Here is a 14,803-nt window from a genome sequence, read left to right on the forward strand (position 1 = left end):
GACTCCTGCTTCCATTTTGTTCTAGAAAAATAATGCAGGATCACAGAGCCCTGCCTAATCCAGTAAAGTTCTGGATTAAAAACTCCGAATTTCATTTCAATTGTGCATTCTTGTGAGCTGCCACAGGTTCAGTAACAAAGATAGAGATTTTTTTTTTGTAGGAATAAAAAATAGAAGAGGCTTAGAAAAACAACTAAAAGAAAATCTGAGTACCCTTTATATAAAAGATCTAGGAGATATTTTAAAGAGCATCACGAGACTTAAATTTCTGTTCAGAGGCATGCAAGTGCATATAAAAGAAAAAACACATATTGATCGACCTTCTGTTTCTCAAAACAAGTTTGGAGCCAGTCTTAAAAATATTTTACAACCACATGTTTTGGAAATAAGCTCCTCATACAGCTACAAAAGATTAAGCTGCATGGCCAGTTTAAAAACATAGGAACTCTGTTGAAAAAAATAAAAATCTCAGCTGTTATTTAGGATGTCAAGCATTACCCAAATGACTTCCAATGGGAAAAAAGATGAAGATCAGCAACATTGTTAAAGATAAAACCAGAGCTTGGTAATGGATAAATAGGGTATCTTGGGGCTTTTTGTTGTTTCCTAGGTCTTTGCTTATTTGGAATAGCTGTGCAGCTGGATTTAGGTTTCAATTAACTCTCATCTGCTTGTGAAGAAGTCTTTGATCTTAAAGGAGTCCTTCTATTCCGAGTTAAAGCCGTGCACAGTGAGAGAACAAAGAACACGAAATCCTGTTGTGTCTTGTTAGCAACTCAGGGGTGGGAAATCCTCAGGCCACAGTGCCAATGTGGGGTCACACAGCTGGATTGTCCAAACACAGATCCCAGCAGGAATTACAGCTCAGCATCCAGAGCAGAGCCCAGTCCTTGGTCAAGAGCTTCAATCTCCCATCTCCTGCAAAGCGGAGCCGGCTTCCAGACCTGGGCTGGAATTTGGGGCTCTGGGTATGTATTATGCATTGCTATAGTTACATTTTGTTTTGTGATTTTATCCAGCAAGTGTTACTGCTCATTCCTTCACCTTGGAAAGGAATAGGATGAAAATGGCTGTGCAAAGAGTTCCAGGGCCAGTGGGTGGGACCTGCTCCACTCTGAAACAGGATTTCCCTATCATCTAAATCAGGAGTCCCAGTTATCCTTTCAATTGTCAGCACTCTCCTGGTTCAAACCCCACAAAACAAAACCCTTTCTCCCCTTCAATCACCATCTCTTCCTTGCACAGATCTCCCCTCAAAGCAGCAGAACAAATGGTGTGTGGGGTTAAGAGATGAGCTCTCCAGGCATTTGAACTTCCCTGATAAACAAAGCCACAAAGCTGGAAAAATCTGTCAAAGGAGTATATTTAGTCCAGGCAATCACTTATAAACCATTTTATATTTTAAAGTCTTTTCTATTGCTAAGAGATGCTGTACAAATGAAACAGCCTCAGCTCCCAGACTGGCTGCTTTATTTCCAGCCTGAGATTTCCCGGGCACAAATAGATGCAGAAGAGAGCACAGCTGCTCTGGGTCATTCAGTAAATCCAGCGCTTTGGAGATGCACTGGATTTGCTGTAAATGCACAAATTAACCCTAAATCTCAGGCTCTTGGAGCAGCCAGGACTGCTGTGCTCTGACAGACACCCTGGCAAACACACCCAAGGTTTGTGGAGCTGAGCAGGTCACTGACACCTCCTGCAGAGCAGCTCAGAGTGATGGCATTGCTCCACAGCCAACACCCAAACACACAGCACCCTCCAGTATCCATCTGAGCAACAAGAACAGTTCCTCAGGGCATTTTTGAACACCATTCAGATGAAAAGGATTGGAAAAAAACCAACCTTCTAAGGGTAGAGCAGCGCCAGGAACAGCAGTTACACAATAATCCAGTTCAAGTGATGGATAGAAACTGAATGCAAGCCTGAGCTGCGAGAGTAAAGACGGATCAAACAAGGGCTGGAAGATCTCTTTTCAAAACAGGAAGGCTCTTCTTTGGTTTGTTTGCCCTGCATTTATTTGGATGGCAACAGGAGCAGGAAAAGACACTCACACTATTTTTAAAATTAGAAATAACAGAAAAAGGGTGAATAGTTCGGCATAACTGCAGGATGGCAGCCCTGGTGAACGTGTTCCATTGGTGGTTTATACTGCAAGTAGAAAAAATGAGCTAGGAGGAAGTTAAAATCAATGGGTCATTCCCCCAAAAATGCATTTATGAAATATTGGAGAACTAAAAAAAGTTTAAAAAATCTCACCCATCAGAAAACTGTGAGGTGGAAAATCAAACTCTGTTTTTAGCTGTGCTCCTTTTAGGTCTTCAGGACTGGTCGTTTTTAGAACACATTGCTTTGCTCACAAAGCCTAAGACAGGAGGTAGATGATGCAGTTATTACTGTTCAGCACCACTCTGTCTCTTTTCTTTTTCAGGAATTCTTGATTCTCTGTCCAGGATCTTGTCCAAAGGCTCTCCAGGAGTTCCCCCGGCTGGCACTAGATGGGGTGTGATGCTCAGCATCTTTTGATCACGGACTGATTCATTCTTTTGGGGAAAGGAGAGTCAATCATGAGATTTCAGCCCAATTGAAACACTTGGGACAGCTCCTTTCAGAAAAAAAAAAAAAAAAAGACAGAGCCAGAACTCTGCATTCCCACATTTCTTTGAATACTAATTTGAGTCATTTGTCCCAAACCTGGTATGGTAATCTCAGGTTAAGTAACTTAGAAATGCGAGAAGGGAAATCTTCTTTCTGGAACACCCAGTTCCTCTCACATCTCCCCATCCCTTGGAAGTTTCCCTACCAAAATAATCACCACTGCTATTTTCCAAAATCTGAAGGAAAAAAGGAGTATGGTTAAAAGTTTTGCTTCAAGTTTTTATCTTTATGATGATGATCTGAAAATTATTAAGAAAAAGCAACCAGCCTTGAAAGAAACTGCTACAGAGAACAACACAGAGACAAACACAAATAGTGAAGTTTTAACACAAAAGAAGCAGCTGGAGAGTTTTGCTAAATATTAATGTCACTTTTCAATCCCCAATTCTCCCTCTTAGGTCTTTGTAGCACCTACAGAAAGATCCCCAAAAAATCAGCCCTGCACAGAAAACCACATTTCTTCCCTTACCTTCCCAGCCTCTTCAAACCTGTTTGAAGCAGAAAAAAGAATGTTCATGGAAATTCAAATTTCATTGTAGTGGAAACTTTCATCTGAACTATCTGACTAATAATTTTCTCTTTCAAAAAACATAAAGAGGGCAAGAAGTTTCTTTAGATTAGTTTTTCAGAAGTTCATTTGCAAGCATTCACTCTTTTTGAACAAGAAAAACCTAAAGTTTCCATGACTGCCAGGCCATTTTAATGAGTTAAAGAAAGAGTTCTTATAAATTATTCATTTATTTCCTCTCCTATTTTTTACTTTCTTTTCTCCTTACTGTATTATATCACTATTCTATATCCTCAGCAACAAAATCCTTTATTCAAAATGACCACATTTGACTTTTTGACTATAAAAGTACAATAAAACAAGTGATCTATAGAATACCCCCTGCAATTCTAATGCATTGGGTACAATTTCATCCTTTTTAATTTCTTTTTTTTTTTCCCTCTGGTGGGAGGATAGAGTAAAAAGACTGATGAGGGAGGAATTTAAGACTGATGAAGGCTCAAGAAATGCCCAATAGCTTTATCTTGTCTGCAGCACTCTTTCAAGTAAAATATCCAGTATTTTCAAAAACCATAAAGGATCTGGCCAGGACAGCAAGAAAAATCCCTGAATCTAATTTTCTATTTGTATCCTGAAGCATGAGAAATAATAACCTGGTAATTCCATACCCAGGAAAGAGCAGACTCTGTCCTTCCACTCATGATAAATGGATTTATCTGATTTAGCACTGATTTAGAGCCTTATTGGGACAAACAGATATGGAGAATTTTAACCAACAATAAATGACTCCATTGCTTGTGGCTGAGTGGAACAGACTCAAAAACATTTCCTTCATTAACCAGTTATTAGAGAGACAATCACAGATAGTGAAGATTTAACACAGAAGCTGCAGCTGAACAGTTTTGGTAAATTTTAATGGCATTTATCAGTCCTTAAAAACACACCTATCAAATCCACACTGTACTGATTATACCTTACAGGAGAGTGATCTCACCACTCCCAGGAGATGCTGAGCTGAATCACAAACTTATCTTGGTTCCTTGAAATTATCAGAAGGTGCCTAAAGCTAATAATTAGTGCTTAGACTACAATATCTTCTCTCCCACTATGAAGATTATTGTGTCCCATTTTGCTGGGGATTTGTGCTCATTTATATTCCAGGATTCATCTCTTATGAGAAACAACCCCAGCAGAGTAGAGGCTACACACTGAGAAGGGTCTTAGAATATCACTTCTGAACTGTGCAGGAACTAAGAGCCACAAATGCCAAAAGGTCAGAAACAAGGCAAAAAATCTTGGACGCGTTCTTGAAGTGAGGAAAGGAGATAATCAGTAAAAGTTAAATCTTGTAAATCAATTTATTATGATGGTCCCTGAGGCTGAAGGATGGGACATGAAAAGGAAACAAGCCACTGAAGCTCTAAAGAGCTCACTCTTTATATATAAAACATCAGGGCAATGGAGTGATAAAACTTACACGAGGAGTTAAAAAGGAGGAACAAAACCCCCACCAGAACATAATAATGGCAAACTGCACATGAACAAATGTGCTGAAACAAGTCACCATGTGAGCCCCCTTACAATAAACAGATTGTAAGAATACTCAGATTTATCCCAGTATCACAACCCTGAAGCTGTTACAACGTGTGTCACCCCCAGCTCAGCCCACAGGAACACATGGAACTGCAGAAAAACTCTCCCTGGATTTCTGAGCCTCCTTTCCTGGGCTATTTGTGCATCATAACCAAACAATTACAGGAATATTGCTCCAATTCCAGCTCCTTCTGATGCCATTTAGGTTTTGCCTATTGTATCAGTGGCTCGTTTTCCCAGTACTTTTCCATGGTCTTCCCCTAGGCACAAAGACCAAACAAATTTCAGAGCTCACAAGGGTGCAAGACCCCATTAGTGTCTTGGTTCTTCTTGGGAACCAAGGTTGAGAACAACTCCTTGAGATGCATTTCATGGAAAAAGTACAGCTGGTGCTGAAGGGGGCTCCAGAAAAGGGGTCTGAGCCAGGGGGGAATTACATCCCCACTTGTCCTAATTGGTGCTTTTTATCAATTAAGCTAATTTCCTAAAACCTATAAAAATGTCCTCACCCCTGTGGGGGCTGGGCTCTTGTGGACATCTTTCCATAACTGCTCCTGCTTCAATAAAGATCCCCTTTTATATTGCCTCCTTACCAAAATCATCTCGAGTTTCATTTCCAGGTTGGGAAAAAGGCAACACTTCAATGGCATTAGAGCACAGAAAAGCTGGGAGAGGGGCTCCTGAGTGACTGCCACATCTTCTGAAAATATTGCCTTTCAAACCAGCATAAACCAGTAGCCTCTATGACAATGAGTTTAGAAGTCTGTCCTGTGCAAATAAAAGCTTCACTTCCATGCCCAAACAGAGAGTAAATCTATTTCTATGAAATATTAAATTTCTTTTGATTGCTCAACGGTTGGGTTTTTCTTTTCCTCTCTGTTCCCTGAACAGCTTTTTAAGAAATGGACGAGGATTTTTCCTTGGATTTTGCACAGCATCTACAATCCCTGCTTCTCCACATGTAATTTCCCAGTTTGCTAATAAGTGCCCAAACACCTCTTTGAGATGATCTCCTACAGTCAGACAATCAGAGCTGTTCCAGTTTCTCTGAGCTTCACAGAGCTCCTCTATTTAATTAACTTCAAGTGCTGTATTCTCCAAGGAAGCAGAGGGAGAGTTTATTAGGAGGTGTGGTATAAATTACACAGTAATTTGAACAGAGTGGAAATCCAAGACAGTTTGAGTGCAAGAAATGTCTCAGTCACACACCTACTCCTTGAGAGGCCAAAGGGCAGAACTTGGTTTCCAGCTCTTACTTAAGCCCCTGAGGAAGTGTGATCCCTCAGCATCTCCAGCAATTTGATCCATTAGGAATGCACACCAAGCTGAACTCCCAATGGCTTTGCACAGATTTTTAGAGTTTAAATCAAAAATCACCATCTAAAAAAAAAAAAATTGAAAAAAAACCACCCACATTCTCACTCGTTGCCTAGGTGAGAATTTCACTAAGTCTCCTATTTTGCCTGGAAGATTTAAAGTTGCATCTGAACGATCCAACCCTGAGGAGCAGATGAATAAATCCCAGCTCTCTAATTAAGCAGAGGGGTTCTTAACACCCTGGAGACCCCAAATGTTCCAAGCAGAGCTACCAGACAAGAGCAAGTGGATTGGCTTTAAAGGATTGCCAGACTATCAGATAATGGCTCAACAATTAAAGCAACCCTCCAGGGAAGGGAAAACAGGGCAAAACAATTTTCCTCCAGAGGATTCCAGACCACATCGTTCCCTGCTGCTGCTGACAACCAAGGAGCATCCTGCAGAGCAGGAGAATGAAGAGGGAGGCAAATCATGCCAAATTAATGTGCCACAAGGACAGAGTGCAAAATTCCCAATTCTTTTTGAAAGCAAGGACTAAAGCTGTGCTTTAACCACCAGACTACCAGCAATTGGCTCCTTTGGAGGTGGGAATTTCTACTTGACTGAGCATGTAGGAAACCAAGGCCAGGTAGGACAGGGCTTGGAGCAACCTGGCATAGTGTGGAGGTGGAATGTGATGGGCTTCAAGATCTCTTCCATCCCAAACCATTCCAGGATTCTATGATTAATACTGGCAATTTAAAAAAGCAGGTTTCAAGGCATCTCCTTCAACCCTAATTTTAAAAGCAAGCTCTGTTCAATAATTTCAGAAATTATGCGAGCAGACAAAACAAGTAACATGCACACCAAGCCAAGTTTACATTCTGAGCAGCCATGAAAAGCATCACCATCAAATCCATACACAGAAATTATTCTTTCAGCAATCAGTTAAGTAGAAATACAAAAAGTTTTGCAACATAACATGGTTACATTCTGGTGCATTCATGAATCCTATCAGCTTCCCTTTTATTAACAAGATTCATTTTAACTGTTAGTGTTAACATGACAACAAAATGTACATGATTTGAAAAGTCTTTCTCAATTGCTATATAATTATAAAGGGGAAAAAATTCCCTTGTATCAAGTTCATTATTAAAAAGGATAAGCAAACAAATCTATAAAATATTCTGTTAGTTGCTGGGAAACCTCATTGTTGATATGACAACCATGGCACAGAAAACCAGATTACAGCTTCCTTCAGATCTGTGGGGATTCTACATTTTCATTAAAGAAAGTTGTTTCTATCTGCTATGCTACAGTGACACCTACAGAAAAAAAAACCCAAAACATTTAAAACGGGGGTCATGGGCAGGAATTTGATTGGAGATCACTTTTAATGCTGCATAACCACACCTGTGTGTGCATGCAACAAATATTGTTTAAAATCCAGCATGGATGGTCTCCATCTCCCAGCCTTTTAGGACCCAATTTATAAATGTTTTCATGTCAGCAAGTCACAAGAGCAGCGAGTTTCCAAGCAAAGTTGGTTATTAGAAGTGCTGAAGCCATGTTGCTAACATCCCTTCAGAGGCAGGGATTTTAGGGACTTTTAGTTTTCAAAGGCTCAGCACTTTTTTCCCTGTGGTGCTGCTGAATTAACAAAAAGCAGCATCTCCAGAATCTCCTGTTGATTGTGCGTTGTTGCACTGATGTTGTGCAACTTGTTTTCTCTTGAAAATGCACTCAAGACTGCTTCTGCTTTTGCAGAAGGAAGAAATGTTCCTTTTTCCTGGACTGCCTTTCCTCAAAATTAAATGCTCTGGGAAGTTCTGGCACAGCTTAAAGGGTTGACAACGCCTTCAACATCAGAATCCATTTGAAGAACTCTCATTCATTCAATATTATATTCTTGAATCCTCAAAGCCTGACATGCTATTTCCATTTTCCTTGCCAACCAAACAATGGCAGAACAACCCCACTTTTTTTTTTTTTTCCCTGCTCTCTTCCTTTAACGCTTTTAGGTATTGCAGCTGAGGAAGAGTTTAATGACCTTAAAAGCTTCAATGAAGGACCCTCTTTCTTTGAAGGACTGGAAAGAAAATCTTGAGTCATTTTTTAAAAAAAGAGCCTTCATTACATTTCCCAATACAAAATTACAACTCATGTTACAATTTATACTTTGTTTTCAGTCAGTAGCAGCTCCACAAACAGAGAGGAAAGACTCTGTAAGGTTTCTTCTCCCCCATGTTCAACGTCCAGATATAAAATTTGGAACAAATACCTAAAACCTGGACTTGGACCTAAATAAAACTCAACATGCAGCTCTTGGGGTTGCCTTTATTTACTCCTATCCATTTAACCTGTTGCTTTAGGATAAAATTTTCTCAGCTAACATGACCTCGAGCTGTGTCTGCCCCAGACATATTTGTTTGCTAAACTGTACAGATGACATTTATTTGCACAGATCAGCCACTCTCACCACTCTGAGCAGACCATAAGGACTCTGAGCAGGGCTTGACACCGGCCTTAGGAGGGCCACCATATTCCAGGCTGCAGCAAAAAGCCTCTGTAGAGCTCCCTCTGAGTCTCTAAATAAACATAAATAGTCACCAGGAAAAGTTACCAGCCATAAAACACTGTTTGACTACTCCCTGCACTTAAATGTTTCTTCAAACTCACAGATTGTTCTTTCTAAATTAAATGAGAAATGAAAAGAGACAATGAAGCAAAAATGCTGTGGCTACTCCTGGAAGAGTCCCACTCAAACTGAGCTGGAGAAGCTGGAATAAATAAGGAGAATGCACAGGTATTTTAGATGGGCACAGACACCTCCTCCTCTGAAGGAAAAGCAGATTTTTTTCTGCTGTCACAGCAAGAGTTAATCTCAACTCCATTCCCTCTTAGAAAGCTCCTCACATTCTACCTCCATTAAATTGCTCTCTGACTTAAGTAATCATCTCCTTCAGGCCCTTAAGCAACGACTGGAGCTGGGTGAGTGAAAACCAAATTTCATCAGTACCAGCTGAGGTAGCACAGGAGAAGCAGAGGTGTTTCTGGCAGTGTATAAAGCATTGGCAGTTTAGAAAGGAAGGAGTCCTTTCCCATCTGACAGGTTTTTAATATTTCCACTCAGCGTGTCTGAGTGCTGCCCTAGGCATCCCAAAGTTTGCTGCACATCATTCATTTCAACAATTCTATCAGACACAGAAAGCAAAAATAAAACACATTAAAGAACTATCAAAGTCAGGAAAACTTGTGCTTCTGGGGAATTCAAATCCACAGTTCTCTCCTTGTGAGAGCTCTCACTGAGTGCTATCACTGCTGTTGATGCAGCCAAGTGTCCAGCTGGGTGTTCCTATAAAAGCAGGGACTTGGAGGTGTCCAAAAATTGAAGCACTTGAGCTGTCCATCACACATTATCCAGTGCTGTCTCTGACAGTGGATTTTTCATTTGCTTCAGCATCTGGAGAGCTGTGGCAGATTTTCCATCAGGAGACAGGGCTGTCTTGAGGCCTCTTTGTGACTCCCCCATCACTGATGTGTTCCTGCTTCAGCTTCCATTATTTTCCCAACTTTTTACCTGTGTCCCAGGTGCCTCGTGCTGCTGAAGAGCCAGGTACAGGTTCTGTCCTCTCCTCTCCTCATCCTTCTCTGTAGCCAGGAGAGAGTGTGTGCAGTATTCTCAAGCAGCAGCGGTAAAAGAAAAAGTGGAAAATTTCCTCCCAAGCATCTGATTCTTGGAGCACATTTAAAATTGATCATATGAGGGTCATTTTTAGGGCAGTTTTGTAGGTTACACCCAGGACATCAGAACTCACAGAGCATGCTCAAGCCTCTGCCTTTGCTGTAAAATGAACTTTACACTTTGATTTACTTCCTTTTGCTCTTTGTTTTGAGGCTTTGGACCCAAAGGATGCTGGAAAGGCATCGAGAAGGCTTTGGACGATGCTCTCAGGCTCAGGATTCTCTGGATTCTCAGAATTTTTGGGGCAGTCCTGGGCAGATTCAAGAGCTTGACTCAATGATCCTGTGAGTCCCTTCCAACTTAGGATATTCCATGACTTTTTCAGGAACAGGGCTTTCAGGTTTCACTGACTGTGGGGAATTTTTGTGTCAGAGCAGAATTTCAACCAGTCCATGTCCTTTTTATCATTCAAGATAAGAACAGACTTATCCAATTCAGGTCATGTTCCTTCCTTTTATTTCATTTTCTTTTCACAAAACAGAGTCTCAACTTCCATCTCAACACTCAAAATACACCATGAAAATGTGCACCACTGATCTAAAGAAATGTACATGCAAATTCCCCTTCTGTAATTAATTAAGCACTCCTAAAGATAATCTCATTCCAGGGAAGTCCAAGCACAGCTTATCACCTCTGCTTTAGGTGCTACCTGGACATAAACACATCAACCACATAACATCAACAGTGCATGGGGCAAGAGTTTAGAATTCAGATTTCTGCTCAAATAGCACCTTTAAAGTTTAATTTCATCAATTTGCTATGATACCTCACTACACTTCAGCTATTAAATCTGAATATAAAATACAAAAGCCTCACTCTGAAACCCCCTCCACCATTTCTGTTGTACACAGATGCACAGTCACGGGGAAAAGAGAATTTGTGCACAGGATCAGGTTAGGCACAGAGCACACCACACAGAGAATTCAGTGTTACATACTGGCCACAAATCTCAGCTTTCAGGAGGCAAATGTCAGCCACACCTCCACAGGCCAGAACAGAACCCTGGCACAGAACAAATCCAAAATGTGCATCTACATAAGGAATGCTTTTGGCCAGCAGGGCACCAGGTAAGTCAGAGGAGCTGTGTGACCAAGCAGGAGCTGATTGAGCTGATGTTCAATGGAGTAATAACCCATCCTACCTGTCTGTGGTATCTCAGCACCTCCCTCCACCCCCTGCCCCTACAACAACCTCAGCCCAGCCCCGAGCAGGCACGAGCAGCTGAAATGTTGGAATCTGATGGAAAAGAGCCAGAGCAGAGCCTCCCCAGCATCCCTGGCCTTGGCACTGCAGAGCCTGGAATATTCCCTGAACAAAGGGCAAAAAAAGTTAATACCTGAGCTGGAGAGCAGAGGACCAGGACCACGTTACAGGGGACAGCCATCTCCTCCCAAACCCCTCAGAACAAAATTTGAAGCAGTAAAATAATTTTGCCTGGATTATTAAATCAAGGAAACACTGCTGATACCATTACCAGGAGCTAAGGACTGTTTATTTTACTGTCTACAAGGGCAGTCAGCCAGTCATGATACTTTGCTTTTCATTTTGCATGCACTGGGACACAACTTCACCTTCACAGGACAATGGTAGCAAACACCCCAGCACAAAAAGCAGTTTTTCTGAGAGCAGGATTCAGCCCACAGACTGAAATTCCTACCAAAAAAATCAGGATTCAGTAACTCCAAATGTCTGAACTAAGTTCCCAGCTGTTGTGGTGGGCCCAAGATCCTGAGGCAGTCCAAGGGAATCATCCTCCACAGACAAATGAGTGCTCTCAAGATTAAAACAAAAAGCCACAGAATAAAATTGCTCACAGGTGGCCAGCAGCAAGCTAGATATAAATTGGATTACAGGATTGTCAAATGTAATATCAACTGTTTTCTAGCAAATGGGCAAAGAAGGTCCTCTCCACTTTCCTGTGTGCTCAGGAAACTACAGAAATCACATCCCTGAAAAAATATACAAATTCTTTATAATTTATTGAATAGCTTTAGATTTGTAACATAATACAGCACTCAGAAAGCAATGGAAGATAAATCACTCTTTTAGCTCAGCCACAGAGTGTTTCCAGTTACTCAACTACTGCTCAAAGAAATTATTTACTCTTGCAGAAAGCTGAACACTGGACAGTAAGAACATCATTTCGCTTCCATTTACTAACTTACAGTTCTGCCACATGTTGCAGAAGACCATTCTGCAGCTTATTTTCTTAATTTTAGATAAATTTTAGCTTCAGTGCCTGTATTAAAATCCCAGTATTTAAAACAACTTATTTGAATGTTCTGTGCAAGGATTAAGCTTTTTTGGAGGAATAAGAAACTACACAGCAAATTTCCCCCCAAATTTACCAACCTCTGCTGAGGAGAGTTTCACTCTTTCTCAAACTGTGCCATACTTGATGCTCTGCAGTCTCATTTTCTATGAGCATCTTTGATCAAAAGCATGCAGATGTTTTCTTCTGGCTCTGCCAAGTGCAAGATTTCACATTTTTGTGAAGTCATAGAAGTTGTGAAACAAAGGAAGAATTTTAAGAGCATTATACAGTCAGTCTTCAAGGAATCTCAGAAGTCTTTTGCTTCATCACATGGATTGGCTGCACTGAACCTCTCCTAAATGTAATTACTAAACAATGCAGCTACCACAGCTTTTATAGCAAACACAGCTGGAGCCATAAAAAGGTGAATTAGTCACATCCTGTCCTTAGGACCAAGGGGGATCTCCTGCCAGACACTATCTTTGATCAGTTTAGGAAAGTTGTAATGTGAGGTTTTAATTGTTGCCTCTCATTAGATAAGGTGACTTGAAAGAAAAGCACTGATGGAGACAGAAGACCCTTTTAAACTAAAAATGCTGTTAGAAATAAATACATTTCTGACAGTCAAATTAAAATCAAAGTTAATCTGGAAGTGGAACAAAGTTTCCAGCTTGACTCTTAGAGCAGCAAGGTTATGGAAGTACCTCCCAAACACTGTATAAATAGCAAAAAGAAAATAACCAACAAAAAAAATTAAAAATAAGAAAAAAATCATGAGCTGCCTGCAAAATAAGGCCTTTCATGGACAATTTCCTTCCCAAAGAGGGTTTGAATTGAGAAATTTAATTGATTTCTACTCCCACCATTCCATCACCAGTGAACTCTGCACTGCACAAGGTGGTTCCATAAGGAACTCCATGTGTGACAGCTCAGCTTCCACTCCAAGCCACATCTCCAAAGGAAATCAGACAATGATTATTTCCCAACCAGCAAATCTGGATCTCAGACCTGGACTAAGGTTCCTTCCCACAGCCAGTCACTCATTTATCAATATTCCCTTTTCTCGGTCACACAGGAATTTCTGCAAGCTCCCACAGCCAGTTTTAATTAGAATATTCTGAGTAATTTTGCATCAAATTGTCACCTATTTACCTCCTTTTCCAGGCCACATTTGTTCAAGCCTTGAAACTGGCCTCCACATGAAAACCTGTCCTTAGGTTCTGCCTCTTTTTTACTAAGTTGTGAATGCCTAAAAAGCCTCACTTTTATCCAAATGCTTGTTCAATTTCCTAAAAAAGCTTTTATATATCTTTTTAAGAGGCATTTTGGAAAAAAAACTTTACATAATACATAAATGATATCATCCTCATACTTGCTAACTTCTCCTAAAATCTTCCAGGTACTGTTTATCTTCATAAAAGTCACAGAGATAACTCCCCAACATCTGTTCATCCATTCCTCTGAGCACCTGATTTTTCTGATGCTATGCTAAGTCAGATTTGAATTCAGCTCCATGCTGAGACAAAGGCTGAGGTGAGAGTTCCTCCCTGCACCCAGGCAGATCTAAGTGGTGTCCCACAGCAGCAGGCTGGTGATTTCACATTTTAATTCCCTTACAAGTACTGGGTGAAGACCATCTGGTCTTTGTGCAGTGCTCCTGCTCAATTTATTGATTTGTCTCAAAACTTGAGGATGCTGAAGAGAATAAAGCTGTTACAAAGGTCAACCCAGTCCAACAAGCCCTACAGAAAACACATTTTGCAAGATCATTTACCTAGGAAAACTCAACTACAGATGTAGTGCCTGGTTTTGTGGGGTTTTGCCATCGTTCTGGCTGGGTTATGAGGAGGAACAGAAGGGAATCTGACCAAAGTCATAATACTAAAGCTGCTCTATAGCCCAAAACTGTCCTACAAATCATTTGCATTTATTAAGCCATTTACTTTTATACACACACCAGCTGAAAACACATGAACACAGGGTTAAGCATCTATAAATACATCCCTGCTCTTGCAGTAGGTAATCTTCCCATTTTAAATCCATTTCCCCTACAAAAAATACACAACAGTCCCTCACTTTCACAGTCATACACATTCTCTTCGTCAGTACAATTAAACCTACTCTGGTTTTCTCTCTATTTTTTCTTTGCCAGCTTCCTCATCTTCTAAAAAATACCCTGGAACTCAAAATTTTAATTCTGTGAGGTCTTTGTCTACTGGATGCTGCATTTCTAATAACCCAAAAATAAGTAAATCACCCCCATTGGATGGAAATGGACACACCTGAAGTTGGAATTGTTCGGAATAGTTTTGTGTTCGTCCTGCAGGAGTTTTTAGCTCCTAGCTGCCACACATACCAAAGAACAGCAATTGATTTGGGTTTGCTGACCTCAGCTGGATGCCAAGAATTTGGAAGGGAGCAGCAGCCTCCCTGCTGAGGGCTGCCAGCCAAAGAGGGACCAAAACAAAGGCTGGAGCCAGGAGCTGCTGAAGGACAGAGGTCAAGGCACTGCTGAGCAGCAGGGAATCCAGACAGCATCAGGAGAACCTTCCTCTGGGCTGCAGCAAGGGCTGGGGTAGGGGAAAGGCCTGGGTACCTCAGTCCTGGAGACCAGAAATTTCTGTAAAAAGTACAAAAACCAGAAATCTCACCATTAAAGTCCAACTCTGCTGTGCAATCAGCCACAGGTTTTTGTTGTCTCCTCTCCCTCCACGTGTCCATTACCAGGTGAGGACAAGAAGCAAGGACAAAG

This window comes from Cinclus cinclus, chromosome 10 (genome assembly GCF_963662255.1).
Source record: "Cinclus cinclus chromosome 10, bCinCin1.1, whole genome shotgun sequence".
In the NCBI taxonomy this organism is placed as follows: domain Eukaryota; kingdom Metazoa; phylum Chordata; class Aves; order Passeriformes; family Cinclidae; genus Cinclus; species Cinclus cinclus.